The sequence below is a fragment of the Arachis hypogaea genome, chromosome 15 (assembly GCF_003086295.3).
Source record: "Arachis hypogaea cultivar Tifrunner chromosome 15, arahy.Tifrunner.gnm2.J5K5, whole genome shotgun sequence".
Classification (NCBI taxonomy): Eukaryota; Viridiplantae; Streptophyta; class Magnoliopsida; order Fabales; family Fabaceae; genus Arachis; species Arachis hypogaea.
The window spans coordinates 46,161,505-46,169,129 of NC_092050.1; the positions used below are offsets into that span (position 1 = coordinate 46,161,505).

Sequence of the window (7,625 nt, forward strand, 5' to 3'; positions counted from 1 at the left end):
TAAAAGGAAATTAAAGGGTACTTACAATGAGATAGCAAAATCCAAGACCAAAATTAAACTATAAAATTCTACAATGGAAATTAAGTAAACCCTAAGAGAGAATTTTCTATACTACACTACTCCTACTCTTACTATGTATTTTCTATCTAAAGTGAGCTCTCTAAGCTAATCCTAACCTAATGCTTTGATATATGGTGATGTTTGATGAGCGGATAATTTATACACTTTTTGGCATCATTTTCATATAGTTTTTAGTAGTTTTTGTTTAGTTTTTTTTTTAATTTTTATAGGTTTTAGTGTTAAATTCACATTTTTAGATTCTACTATGAGTTTTTGTGTTTTTGGGCAGTTTCAGGTAATTTCTGGCTGAAATTGAGAAATTAGAGCAGAAGTCTGATTCAAAGACAGAGGAAGCACTGTAGATGCTGTCCAGATCTGACTTGCCTGCATTCGGAAGAGCTTTTCTGGAGCTACAGAAGTCCAAATGGAGCGTTCTCAACGGCTATGGAAAGCTGACTTCCAAAGCTTTCCAGCAATTTTCCTTCGGATTAGAAGGCCCAAAACTACCGTTCAACGCTAGCTTTCTGCCCCCTTCCAGGCGTCCAGCGCCCAAAGAGCAGAGACCAATGTACAAATGCCCAGAGAGGACCCACTAGCTGGTGTTCCATGCCCAAGGAGCCTCATAGCACGTGGATCTCATCAAGCTCATCCCAAACACTCACCAAGTAGGCCCCAAAAGTAGATTTTAGCACTAAATAGATTGTTTTACCCTTACTAGTCTTCTGTTTAGTATTTAAGTGTTATTTTACATGATTTTCACAGACCTCTGGGGGAGGTCTGCCATTATTTCGAGTTTTACATTGTATTTTACTTTCAGTATAAGTTTCTAAACCTCCTAGGTTAAAGGGAGGAGCCTTGTTGAGTCCTATAAATTAATAAAAGTACTATTGTTTCTTCTTCGATCCGTGTTTGATCTATCTCTAAGATGTATATCCGATCTTCATTGTGGTGAATAGGATGATCTAACTAATTAGCTCTACTCATCACATTAAGATGAATGTGCCTGAGAAACACCTGCGTCTACTTGGGTTCATGTGAGTACCTGGAAGAAAAGCACGAACCAACAGTTATGTTTATACATCTCTCAGATGGTTAATCCACGAATTTGTTGGGGACTTCTCGAGACACAAGTTCAGCCAATTTCTGGGGAGATTAGGGTCTCCGTGGTATAGGCTAGAATCCAAAGAAGCAACGTTCTCTGATCCAGAAGATTCGACCTTGTCTGTGGTGTTTTGAGTAGGATCGCCAGGAGAATGACTTGCTAAGCGCTTCACCTTTCGTCAGATTGGATGACCACGGCCAATGGTGTTCAATTTGTAGTAGAGGAGATCAATGACCACGGGTAATGGCTTTGATCACATATAGCCTGCCATAGAAGAAGATCATTCACAAGCAAAGAAGACAGTAGTACCAGAGTTAATTCAGAAAGACAAAACAACTCCAACTCTCAACTCTATTCCTATTATTGTTTTCAATTCTACTACAAATTCCATATATGAAATATAATCATTCAAGGTTTACATAATCCAACTCCTTCTGATTCTGCCTGACTAAGACCTGCAAGACAACCATAAGCTTGCTTCAAACCACAATCATCGTGGGATCAACCCTGACTCGCTCAGGTATTACTTGGATGACACAGTGCACTTGCTGGTACTGCTGTACGGAAGTGTGGGGTTTCCCTACACGCACCAATGTCCCCTTCATATAGCACCTCAAACCAGCTTCAGCACACTCAAAATTGGGCCAAGAAGCCCCAAAAATCGCGAGCCACGTGACATTTTAATGAAGTTACGCACTGGGACTTGTGCGTACGCACAGATGTGTGCGTACGCATACTTGCTGATTTTTCCACTTGTGTGTACGCACAGGGAGTTGTGTGTATGCACACTTGACTGTGTGCTTCTCCTTTGTTTTCTTCATGTATTCTCCCTTTTTGCATGCTTCCTTCTACTTTTGCTTAGCCATTCTTGCCTAATTGAGCTGAAATCACTTAACAAAACACATCATGGCATCAAATAGCATAAAAGTGGAATTAAAATTATCAATTTAAGCATAAAACGCATGTTTTCACATTTAGGTTCAATTTAGGGAGAAATCACAAAAGTATGCTATTTTAGTGATTAAGTGTGAGTTTATGTGATGAAATCTGTCTAATTTATGCCAAAATTTATCGCCAAATATGGACTCATCACTCGCCTCACCGTGACCTCAGAGTGGTTGCTAGTGGGGACGATAGAGCGCCCAATAAAATCCAGCCATCCTCTAGCAACTGGCTTGAAATGAATCCTTCTCAGTTGGAGTGGTTGACCCTTTCTGTCGGTTTTCCATTGTGCTTCGAGAAGACATATATCCTTAAGGACTTGATCTAGCCTCGGGTCAACTTGTACTCTCCTATTAATGGAGTCAGGGTCATCCTTTGATTGGAGTAACTTAAAGATTTCCCTCACTTTTTCCATTCCAAACTGCAGGGTCTTCCCACAGATTATGGTGCACCATAAATTGAACTCAGTTGCTCTTTCTTTTTTTTTGTTCGTCCTCCATAGATTTGCATAAAATTCTCAGACTTTTAGAGCTCCAACCTCAGCTACGGGGTTGGCCAGAATTTCCCAACCCCTCATTCGAATTTGCTCTTGAATTTCTAGGTATTCATTAGTCTTCAGTTCGAACTTGATTTTCGGAATTACTATCTTTGTTATTACTACATTGTAGTACTGTTCCTCATGAAGCTTGGAATAAAACTGGTGAAGCTCTTAGGCAACTGCTGAGGGGGGTCTTTCTTTCCTCTTTCTTGAGGTTGATCCTCCAACCTTTGGTGCCATGGAAGGCGAAAAAGTGAAAAAAAAGTGGAGCGTCCTTAACACTAAACTTAAGATTTTGCTTGACCCCGAGCAAAGATGTAGAAAGAAAGAAAAATAAAGTGAGCTGATGAGCGGATAATTTATACGCTTTTTGGCATTGTTTTTACATAGTTTTTAGTATGATTTAGTTAGTTTTTAGTATATTTTTATTAGTTTTTAAATAAAAATCACATTTCTGGACTTTACTATGAGTTTGTGTGTTTTTCTGTGATTTCAGGTATTTTCTGGCTGAAATTGAGGGACTTGAGCAAAAATCAGATTCAGAGGTTGAAGAAGGACTGTAGATGCTGTTGGATTCTGACCTCCCTGCACTCAAAGAGGATTTTTTGGAGCTACAGAACTCCAAATGGCACGCTCTCAATTGCGTTAAAAAGTAGACATCCAGGACTTTCCAGCAATATATAATAGTCCATACTTTGCCCAAGTTTAGATGACGCAAACTGGCGTTCAACGCCAGTTCCATGTTGCATTCTGGAGTTAAACGCCAGAAACAGGTTGCAAAGTGGAGTTAAACGCCAGAAACAGGTTACAAACTGGCGTTCAACTCCAATAGAAGCCTCTACACGTGTAAAGCTCAATGCTCAGCCCAAGAACACACCAAATGGGCCCCAGAAGTGGATTTCTGCATCATTCACTCATTTTTGTAAACCCTAGTAACTAGTTTAGTATAAATAGGACTTTTTACTATTGTATTTACATCTTTGGATTATCTCTTGATCCTTTGATCACATTTTGGGGGCTGGCCATTCGGCCATGCCTAGACTTTGTTCTTATGTATTTTCAACAGTAGAGTTTCTACACACCATAGATTAAGGTGTGGAGCTCTGCTGTTCCTCATGAATTAATACAAAGTACTTTTGTTTTGTTATTCAATTCAAGCTTATTCCGATTCTAAGATATTCATTCACACTTCAATATGAATGTGATGATCGTGACAGTCATCATCATTCCCAACCTATGAACGCGTTCCTGACAACCACTTCCGTTCTACCTTAGATTGAATGAATATCTCTGGGATTCCTTAATCAGAGTCTTCGTGGTATAAGTTAGAATCCATGGACAGCCATTCTTGAGATCTGGAAAGTCTAAACCTTGTCTGTGGTATTCCGAGTAGGATCTGAGAAGGGATGGCTGCGACGAGCTTCAAACTCGCGAGTGCTGAGCGTAGTGACAGACGCAAAAGGATCAATGGATCCTATTCCAGTATGATCGAGAACCGACAGATGATTAGCCATGCAGTGACAGTGCATTAGACCATTTTCACTGAGAGGACAGGATGTAGCCATTGACAACGGTGACGCCTAACATACAGCTTGCTATAGAAAGGAGTATGAATGATTGGATGAAGACAATAGGAAAGCAGAGGTTCAGGAGGAACAAGCATCTTCATACGTTTATCTAAAACTCTCACCAATGAATTACATAAGTATCTCTATCTTTAATTTACGTTTTATTTATATTTTAATTATATTTTAATTATCAAATATCCATAACCATATGAATCTGCCTGACTGAGATTTGCAAGATGACCATAGCTTGCTTCAAGCCAACAATCTCCGTGGGATCGACCCTTACTCACGTAAGGTTTATTACTTGGACGACCCATCGCACTTGCTGGTTAGTTGTGCGAAGTTGTGACAAAGAACTAAGATTATGAACGTGCATATTGAGTTTTTAGCGCTGTTACCAAGGAATGGAACTGTCACGATTTCTGCGCACCAAGTTTTTGGCGCCGTTGCCGGGGATTGTTCGAGTTTGGACAACTGACGGTTCATCTTGTTGCTCAGATTAGGTAATTTTATTTTAATTTTAAGCTTTTTGTTTTTATTAATTTTAATTTTCGAAAAAAAATATTTTCAAAAATATATTTTTATTCAGAATTTTTAAGAAAGAATTCTAGAGTTTCATGAAGCATGTTGAAGCCTGGTTGGCTGTAAAGCCATGTCTAATTCATTTGGACTGGGGCTTCCACTTATCAGCATAAGAATGAAGTTGGATGAAGTATCAGCTGTTGTATGTCTTATTTGTATCTGCTAAAGCTTGGCTGGCCATTGGCTATGTCTAGTGTTTTGGACCGGAGCTTTCACTGAAAGCTTGGCTGGCTAGTAAGCCATGTCTAATTCCTGGACTGGAGCTTTAGACTAACATTGCAGATTCCTGGAATTCTTATTGAAAATTTTGAAATTCTTATTTTCTTTTTCCAATTAATTTTCGAAAAATACCAAAAAATTTAATAAAATCATAAAATCAAAAATAATTTGATGTTTCTTGTTTGAGTCTAGTGTCAAATTGTAAGCTTGGTGTCAATTTCATGTTTTTAAAATTTGTGCATTTTTCGAAAACTCATGCATATGTTCTTCATGATCTTCAAGTTGTTCTTGGTAAGTCTTCTTGTTTGATCTTCATATTTTCTTGTTTTGTGTCTTTTCTTGTTTTTCATATGCATTTTCAATTTGTTAGTGTCTAATTATTGAAAATTTCTAAGTTTGGTGTCTTGCATGTTTTTCTTTTCTTAAAAATTTTCAAAAATAAGTTCTTGGTGTTCATCTTGACATTCAAAGTGTTCTTGGTGTTCATCTTGACATTCATAGTGTTCTTGCATGCATCATTTATTTTGATCCAAAATTTTCATGCATTGAGTCTTTTTGATGTTTTTCTCTTTCTTCATTAAAAATTCAAAAATAAAAAAAATATCTTTCCCTTTTCTTCTTTTCATAAATTTTCGAAAATTTGAGTTGACTTTTTCAAAAAGTTTTTAAATTTAATTGTTTTTTATGAAGTCAAATCAAATTTTTAATTTAAAATTTCTATCTTTTTTCAAATCTTTTTCAAAAATCAAATCTTTTTCATTTTTTCTTTCATATTTTCAAAAATTTCAAATTAATTTTCAAAATTTTTTTTCTTATCTTGTTCATAATTTCAAAACCTTTAATAACAATTAATGTGATTGATTCAAAAATTTTTAAGTTTGTTACTTGCCTATTAAGAAAGGTTCAATCTTTAAATTTTAAAATCATATCTTTTTGTTTCTTGTTAGTCAAGTAATCAACTTTAATTTTCAAAATCAAATCTTTTTAAATTTCTTTTTCAAATTTTTTTCAAAATAAGTTTTAATCACATCTTTTTCAAAATTAATTTCAAAATCTTTTCTAACTTCTTATCTTTTCAAAATTAAATTTCAAATCCTTTTCAACTAATCCTATCTTTTTGTTTCAATCATATCTTTTTCAAAACTACCTAACTAACTCTCTCTCTAATTTTCGAAAATCACCTTCCCTCTTTTTCAAAATTCCTTTTAATTAACTATTTATTTTAAAATTTAATTTGATTCAATTTTATTTTTCTTTTTAAATTTTTGAATTTTTATTTTAAATTCAATTTAAAAACAAAAATACTTTTATTTTAATTTATTTAATTTTTGAATTCTCTCATCTCTCATCCCCTTCTGTTTATTTATTCATCTACTAACACCCCTCTTTCACCCAAGAATTCGAACTCATTCCTCTCCCTTGTGTTTGGATTCTTATCTTTTCCTTCCTCCATTATTCTCTTCTTATACTTACATAAGGAATCTCTATACTGTGACATAGAGGATTCCATATTTTCTGTTCTCTTCTTTTTCATATGAGCAGGAACAAGGATAAGAACATTCTTGTTGAAGTTGATCTGGAACCTGAAAGGACTCTGAAGAGGAAGCTAATAGAAGCTAAAACACAACACTCTGAAGAGGACTTTACAGAAATTTTCGAAAAAGAAGGAGACATGGCCGAAAATAATAACAATGCAAGGAAGATGCTTGGTGACTTCACTGCACCAAATTCCAATTTACATGGAAGAAGCATCTCAATCCCTGCCATTGGAGCAAACAATTTTGAGCTGAAACCTCAATTAGTTTCTCTGATGCAACAGAACTGCAAGTTTTATGGATTTTCATCAGAAGATCCTTTTTAGTTCTTAACTGAATTCTTGCAGATCTGTGACACTGTTAAGACCAATGGGGTTGATCCCGAGGTCTACATGCTTATGCTTTTCCCGTTTGCTGTAAGAGACAGAGCTAGAATATGGTTGGATTCTCAACTTAAAGATAGCCTGAACTCTTGGGATAAGCTGGTCACGGCTTTCTTAGCCAAGTTCTTTCCTCCTCAAAAGCTTAGCAAGCTTAGAGTGGATGTTCAAACCTTCAAACAGAAAGAAGGTGAATCCTTCTATGAAGCTTGGGAGAGATATAAGAAACTGACCAAAAAGTGTCCTTCTGACATGCTTTCAGAATGGACCATCCTGGATATATTCTATGATGGTCTGTCTGAGTTATCAAGGATGTCATTGGACCATTCTGCAGGTGGATCCATTCACCTAAAGAAAACGCCTGCAGAAGCTCAGGAACTCATTGACATGGTTGCAAATAACCAGTTCATGTACACTTCTGAAAGGAATCCTGTGAGTAATGGGACGCCTCAGAGGAAGGGAGTTCTTGAAATTGATACTCTGAATGCCATATTGGCTCAGAATAAAATATTAACTCAGCAAGTCAATATGATCTCTTAGAGTCTGAATAGATTGAAGGAATCATCCAACAGTACTATAGAGGCATCTTCTGAAGAAGAAGCTTATGATCCTGAGAACCCTGCAATAGCAGAGGTGAATTACATGGGTGAACCCTATGGAAACACCTATAATCCCTCATGGAGAAATCATCCAAATTTA

The 7,625-nt window shown here is 36.4% G+C and overlaps 1 non-coding gene across 1 annotated transcript; it reads right to left on the bottom strand.

The window, feature by feature from the left end:
• Positions 1-7,076: 7,076 nt before the first annotated feature.
• On the bottom strand, positions 7,077-7,184 carry LOC112753783 (small nucleolar RNA R71). Its single transcript, XR_003178150.1, has one exon. It is a non-coding gene; the product is annotated as a small nucleolar RNA R71 (small nucleolar RNA).
• Between the last annotated feature and the right edge of the window lie 441 nt (positions 7,185-7,625).